This window comes from Notothenia coriiceps, unplaced genomic scaffold (assembly GCF_000735185.1).
Source record: "Notothenia coriiceps isolate Sejong01 unplaced genomic scaffold, NC01 NC01_scaffold00012226, whole genome shotgun sequence".
NCBI classification, from domain to species: Eukaryota; Metazoa; Chordata; class Actinopteri; order Perciformes; family Nototheniidae; genus Notothenia; species Notothenia coriiceps.
In genome coordinates, this window is record NW_011344927.1 from 159 (window position 1) to 6,610 (window position 6,452).

Here is a 6,452-nt window from a genome sequence, read left to right on the forward strand (position 1 = left end):
TATAATAAGGAGAAATAGGAAGGGTGTATTTCAAGCTTTTTATGTAAATACTTAATTGGGCTTTTTTCTTATCAACTAAGATATGTTAGAAAATGTTTCCAACTTTAATTGACAATTTATTTGCAAAGTGGTCTTATTAACACATGAACACTACTGTGTATTATAATTGTACATGTATATTTAAGAAGTACAATATAAGACAAGCACAAGTTTCATTTGTGGGCCTTATTCCATTATACTTTTTGAATTTGATGAGGGCCGATTCAAAATGGTCCGCAGGCCGCATTTGGCCCCCGGGCCTTAGTTTGGACACCCCTGCACTTAGGATATGAAGTAAGAAAGAGTCCTTCTCACAGTGCTGTGTTTTGTTCAGGTGGTGCGGTACTGTCGAGGGGGCTCCCCCTTGTGGGTGTCTTCTCAGCACATCCCTTCAGATCAGGATATCCCACCATGCACCTGTGGCGCCAAGAGGATCTTTGAGTTTCAGGTATTCATTTATTGTCCTTCCATCTTCTTTATCCCTAGCTTTCGCCCTTCAACGCTGTCTCAAATGCCGACGTGCGATTATTTTGTCACACGTATTAAAAGTGAGTGTGCACGTTGGTGATAAAAAACAAGTTAAGGGGCCTTTTATTTGTTTACATGACTCAAATTGATAAAGACAGATTATCCATTGGGCACAGCTGTTAACGCTGCAAAAGTATAATGTTCACAGGTTGTCTGTGTCCCACTCGGCTGCTTATTATGATCATTTTACACAAATTGTCTTATAGGACTTAATTATAAAGTGAGGACATTTTCTGCAGACATCATATAAACTGCAACTTGAGTGGTCGGCGTGACAGGCAGAATTATTCCCTGAACACAGTAGCTTATTCTTTCTAGCAAGTTTTATTGACCGAAACTGTGAGTATTATTCTGATAAATTAACATTATTCTACCGGGCAGATTGACTGACCCCGAAAGATACCGTCTGACTCTATGGATTGGCGATCTGACAAGATTACCTGCAGACATTTGCCAGAGAAACCAAGTGTAATTAGAGAAACAGAGGTCTAATAAATCTCAAGATGCATATAACTACTCCCCCTGCTATTTGCAGTGAGAAGACAGTTCTTTTCCTGGTTGTACAGATAATGCGCTGAGAATGAAAAGGGATGTTATTCTTTTTACTTCAACAATTTGTGATTCCATGAGCATGACAAACCTTTAAACACATATCCATAACTATAAGAAATACAACTTTCCTTATCTGATATGTTTGCTACAATTACCAGCATTTTTAAGAACAATCCTTGTCTTATTATCTAATTCAACCATAGTTGTCTTTGTTTTCTTACCAGTGGTTTGGGATGTATTTATAATTTGTAGGCATGAGTCCTATGATTCTGGCGACTAACAAGACAGCAGGATGACATTTGTTTACCTTCAGCTAACACTGTGACGTCAACACTGTCAGCACCTTAAAGGCTCGGTACATGGAATAATCTGTGTTTCTTCAGGTGATGCCCCAGCTGTTGAACAATCTGTGTGTGGACTCTACAGGAGCCAGTATCGACTGGGGGACGCTCGCTGTCTACGCCTGCTCAGCCAGCTGTAACAATGACGATCAGTACTGCCCCGAGTTCATATGGAAACAAGACTTCAGCTCAGATCGACTCACACAGACTCAACCTCCATAATATCTGTCACACTGATGCAAGTGAAGCTCAGACAACTCTTGTCAGGAAACTGGTTTTCTCTCTGACTGCAGTGATCACACCTGTAGTGATGTCCCTGTACTTTATCTGATCAAACTCCTCTCTACGAGACTTTTAAGGACAATGACCATTTTTTTTTGGAGGGGCAGATATTCACCGTCTGGACTAATAATAAAAGTTCAGATATTCAAACAGTTCTGCTTCCTTGCCACTCCCAAACCCTGTATTATTCTTTGACTTTTCACTGTTGGAAACAATGCATCGGTGGTGTTTCTGACTTGTGGGTTAGAATTTTTTTTGCCATATACTGTACTGTTTATACATTATATATGTTGGAGCCAATACTCCACAAAACAAAAGGAATATGTGACTTCCCACTCAATGAAGTGTTTACCAAACCTGTCTTAACAGGAGTGATATCATGTTCTGCATCATTTAGTGGACAAAGTGAGGCAAATCATGTATTGTTAAAATACTATCAAAATGTAAAAAGAAACATACTGATATGAATGTAATTGTTTACATCCCATAAGAAATATATAACAATTTCAAATTATCACTCATTTGTTTGTATTTTATAGCTTTAAAAGGATTCACACAAGAACCCTGTGTAATTGTACTTTCAATTCTCTGGTGAAAAACCCCAAAGAACCGGTTATAGGTGTCCATCCGGAGCTTATGATGAAAGCAGTGTTAATATTTAGTAATGACGGTTCATACATGTAAAGATCAAACTGAACTGCCCCCATTTACTTCTAATCGTCGTGTTGCCTTTATGACGAAGACATCCACAGTAAGACTTATAGACAGCCTTTTTTTAACCCATCATGCACCTGGACCTCGATATACCATCAGGCCACTTTCAAACTGAATGAACAAGAACAGCAGCGAGTATCGTTCCAGGAGAGACAGAATGGAGGCTCACAAACAACTTTTTTTCAATGGCTTTAACAAGAAACATGTCTGGGAAGAAGTTTTTTTTTTAACAACAAAAAATTAAAAACCTCATCTCCTTATAACAATCGGTAAGAACAAGAGGCAAGAACTCATCAGACAATTTGACAAACGCCCATCATCCGGCTAATATCAGCGTACACAGTACTGATTCATACACAACAAAAATTGACTTTTCATTTCTGAATGTCATAAAAACCAAATGGGTAAAAGAAATGAAAACAAATCAAATGCTTACAGATGGAAGAAACATGAATCTTTTAGCAATGTGAGAGAAGAAGTTAAAGACAGCAGTAACTCATCAGTCCCAAGCCAGCTTTAGAGACTAAACGTGTACCATGGCATTAGGAAGAGTTATGGACTGAGAAATTCAATTTTCCGTCGAAGGCTCCTTAAGAGCAATGGTGATGCAAGAGTTGAAATAACTGCTTACGATTATCAAGCAAGAAAAACCAACAGATGCAAAAGAGGCACCTTCATTTTTGAACCACCTCCATTTCACATCCTTTGTATTACAAATACTTAAAATCATCTAGAAGATTAAATAAGACGTTTTCTGAGTGATGGTTATCTGAACCAGCCAGACAACATGTGCGAAATAAAAATAACGATCTACTCCTGATGTCCCAGGAAAAACTCCTATCTCAAACTTAGTACAGGTTATGTAGATGACACACCATAACAAGAGGTTAACTGTTCTGAATGCATAAGTAAGTCTTTTTATTTAAATCCTGACAATTAAGACCTTTATGAGATACGGGCAGTTTTCATTGCATCCACACGAAAGGAAAGATGACTAACTGGACGCCAAACATTGACACATAAAAAGGTAGAAATTAGGCAAAAAGGCAAGGTTGATAAAGATTGCTTGAAATGATTAGAAATAGTAGTTAAAGCACTAGTGTGTGAATAAAGGTTTTGATTCATGGACAAAGTAAGTATTTTCTCTTGTTAAGGAAATCAGTTTTCCACTAAGAGAAAGGACCTCTTTGTCTAGAAAACCGGGTCAAGCAGATGTAAACAAATCAGACAACTGTTTATCGGAAATGTCAAATGTTCACTAGATTACTATTTAAGGACACTGCGCGCAAAGAATAATTTGGGAAAAAATCAAATAGTAAACATTGACAATCACATATTGAGAGTGATGCCTATAATCTAAGAAGAGCAAACACACAGGCAGACAGAGCTTCAAATATCGATCGTCCCAAATATCAAATGTACAATGAGTAATTATTATTTCCTACACTAATTGTTTGCAACTGTTTTAAGACATATCTCAAACCTCACCAGACCCGCATAAGATTATTTTCTGTTCAAGTTATCTGTGCATAACAGGCATGAACTCACACTGACCCGGAAAACAGTTGGTGGAAATGGATATTTTCGGATCAAATGAAATAAAGCCAGCATTACGCTCAGGACCAACACAACAGATCCTGTAGAAATATTGCAATACTTTTTTTTTTTTTTTTAAATCGTACCAGTATTATGTGCAACATGTTAAACATTCTTCTGACAGTATATACAGAGGTGCACTGTGTTCCTGTACATGTTGCATATGCTACATAAAGTTAAGAATAGCTCATTGAAACCCATAAACGTAGAGTTTGGACTTTGAGTCTCCATGGCAGCCATGTCAGCACACTGCAGAAAGAACAGTACAGGAGACAGGAGACCCATGTCCCATGTGAATAATACATAAATGCCCTACAGGTGACACAAATCAAAGTCTAACATTACAAATCCAAACATTCATTCAGATTGATTAAGACATAATGATTTCATTCCAAGTAGTTGACCACAAAATGCTTTGTTCATTTGAAAATGTGTGAATTAAAAAAGTCAACAATAAAAAGCAACACTAGTGGCTGCAAAGGTTTGTAAAATGCGCATTGGGCCATTCCCATTGTGCAGTGTTTGTAGAACATATCTGAGCCCCCAGTCAACAAACTGTACATTATATATACTTTTATATTATATATACTTTTTTTTTTTTTAAACATCACCCTGGATTGCAGCTCATTAATTTTGTTCTTTTTTGTAACTGAGGGAGATGAGTCTTGGAGAAGTCGGCAAAAGTTTGTATCCAGTCATGGTAGATTTCACTATCAGTGACCTTAGAAACTTAGGTGTCACTGGCAGACGGTGCACGTGTTACCTTAGTTCGATAGGACACTTGAATGTCTAAACTTAGCTCGAGAATGAGTAACCTTTTTAATGTGGACAGCATTGAGAGGCGTGCAGGTCAGTTCCTCCTCTTCTGTAAAGCACTCTGCGTTCTCCTCTTTCTCCTTCTGCCCTACTTTAACTCTCAAAGTTCTGTAGTAAAGAAAAATCTCACCAAAGACTTTTAGGCTCAACGAACCCGGGGATTGTATTCAAAGAGTATTAAAAACGAAGTAGAGCAGGCTTAAAAATGCCAAAATCTGATGTAATATTAGCCAACCAGCTAGCTCCACACAGCGCCAGGGACTGTGGCAGCTGCCTGGCTCCCTGACCTCATAAAACATCGTCCCAGGAAGCAGCAGGGGCTTCTGGACCCCCAGAGATCCACAGTGAGACCTGCTGCTCCTTAATGTTGACTAGCTGTTTGCTGCTATGACCCGGGGGCCAACCAATGCTGGATCTGAGATATCCCGCTCTGCAGCTGGGCGACGTAGAAGTCTGCGTTCCTGGAGAAGTCCTGACAGACGGTGGAGTGGGCGTCGCCCAGAGCACAGTAAAGGGCGGTGCCACCCACACTGATCACTACGGTAACAAAACAAAGCAGGAAGAGTAGCAGGCAGGAGTCTCCACCGCCAACATCTACAGAGGAAGAGAGAAGGAGAGATTTAGTTAGAGAGGAAGTGGATTCATCATAATTAACCCTGACCAATTCCTGTGTTTGATGTGTTTATGGAGGGATACAGGTCTTTAACCTTTGGGAAATAAATGAAAAATCCACCTTGTTCACAGCCATCATCGGGGACTTTGAAGCGGACGCGTCTTTTGGCCGGGGTTTTGTCCGGTCGGGGCTCTGAGCCGATCTCACTCACGTCTTCCAGACACACAGGACGCCTCTTTAATATGGACACCAGGCCAGAGGCAGGAGACGCCTGACAAGAAAAAACCAAAACAAAGATGTTAGGAAGTTCTGACAATTATGTTGACATAACATAATTTTCATTATATAAAAATACAGATGGATCTGTTCATATTCATACACGTCACCAGGCATGTCCACCAGGGGTCAGTACATCACACAATCAGCAGCTTTAAATCTCTATCAGTCAGGCTCACAGTACAATGCACTGCTTCCTTTGACAGAAGTTATGCACATTAGATTTCCAACTCTCATCCCAGGCTCGATGCAAAGTGATAAACTACGTATAGGATTGCAAATTAACTTTGGCCATCGAGGTCGGGCAGAGTACCATTCCTATTTTGAAACACTTCACATTACATCATGTATCATAATGTTATCATCCACCTGCTGCCAGACACAGATAACTCTGCTCACAAGGTTGAGCTGAATGAAAAATGTGAAAGTAAAAACACGATTTGGTTACTAACACAATTAATACTTATAGTTTCATGTCTTGTTACATAAGAATAAATCATATTTGTTAAGTGTCATTAAGGGAGAATTACTATTCTTGTGGTACTACTGCCTTATTAGGCCCATATTGAGCAGAGCATATTAAGACCAAAACTCATGTACAACAACTTCCTTACTCGCAATAAATAAGCACTAATTAGAGGGTTATTGAGGAAAAACTCTCAACTAATGGCTTATTACTTGTAGAATACGGTCAT

The 6,452-nt window shown here is 39.2% G+C and overlaps 2 long non-coding RNA genes across 2 annotated transcripts; one reads left to right on the forward strand and one right to left on the reverse strand.

Moving 5' to 3' along the window:
* The first annotated feature begins 352 nt into the window (after positions 1 to 352).
* Positions 353 to 4,443, forward strand: LOC104947280 (uncharacterized). Its single transcript, XR_798545.1, has 2 exons — positions 353 to 487; positions 1,503 to 4,443. It is a non-coding gene; the product is annotated as an uncharacterized lncRNA (long non-coding RNA).
* LOC104947279 (uncharacterized) lies at positions 3,020 to 5,756 on the reverse strand. The gene is made up of 2 exons (XR_798544.1): positions 5,602 to 5,756; positions 3,020 to 5,462 (listed from the first exon to the last, which is right to left on the reverse strand). It is a non-coding gene; the product is annotated as an uncharacterized lncRNA (long non-coding RNA).
* Between the last annotated feature and the right edge of the window lie 696 nt (positions 5,757 to 6,452).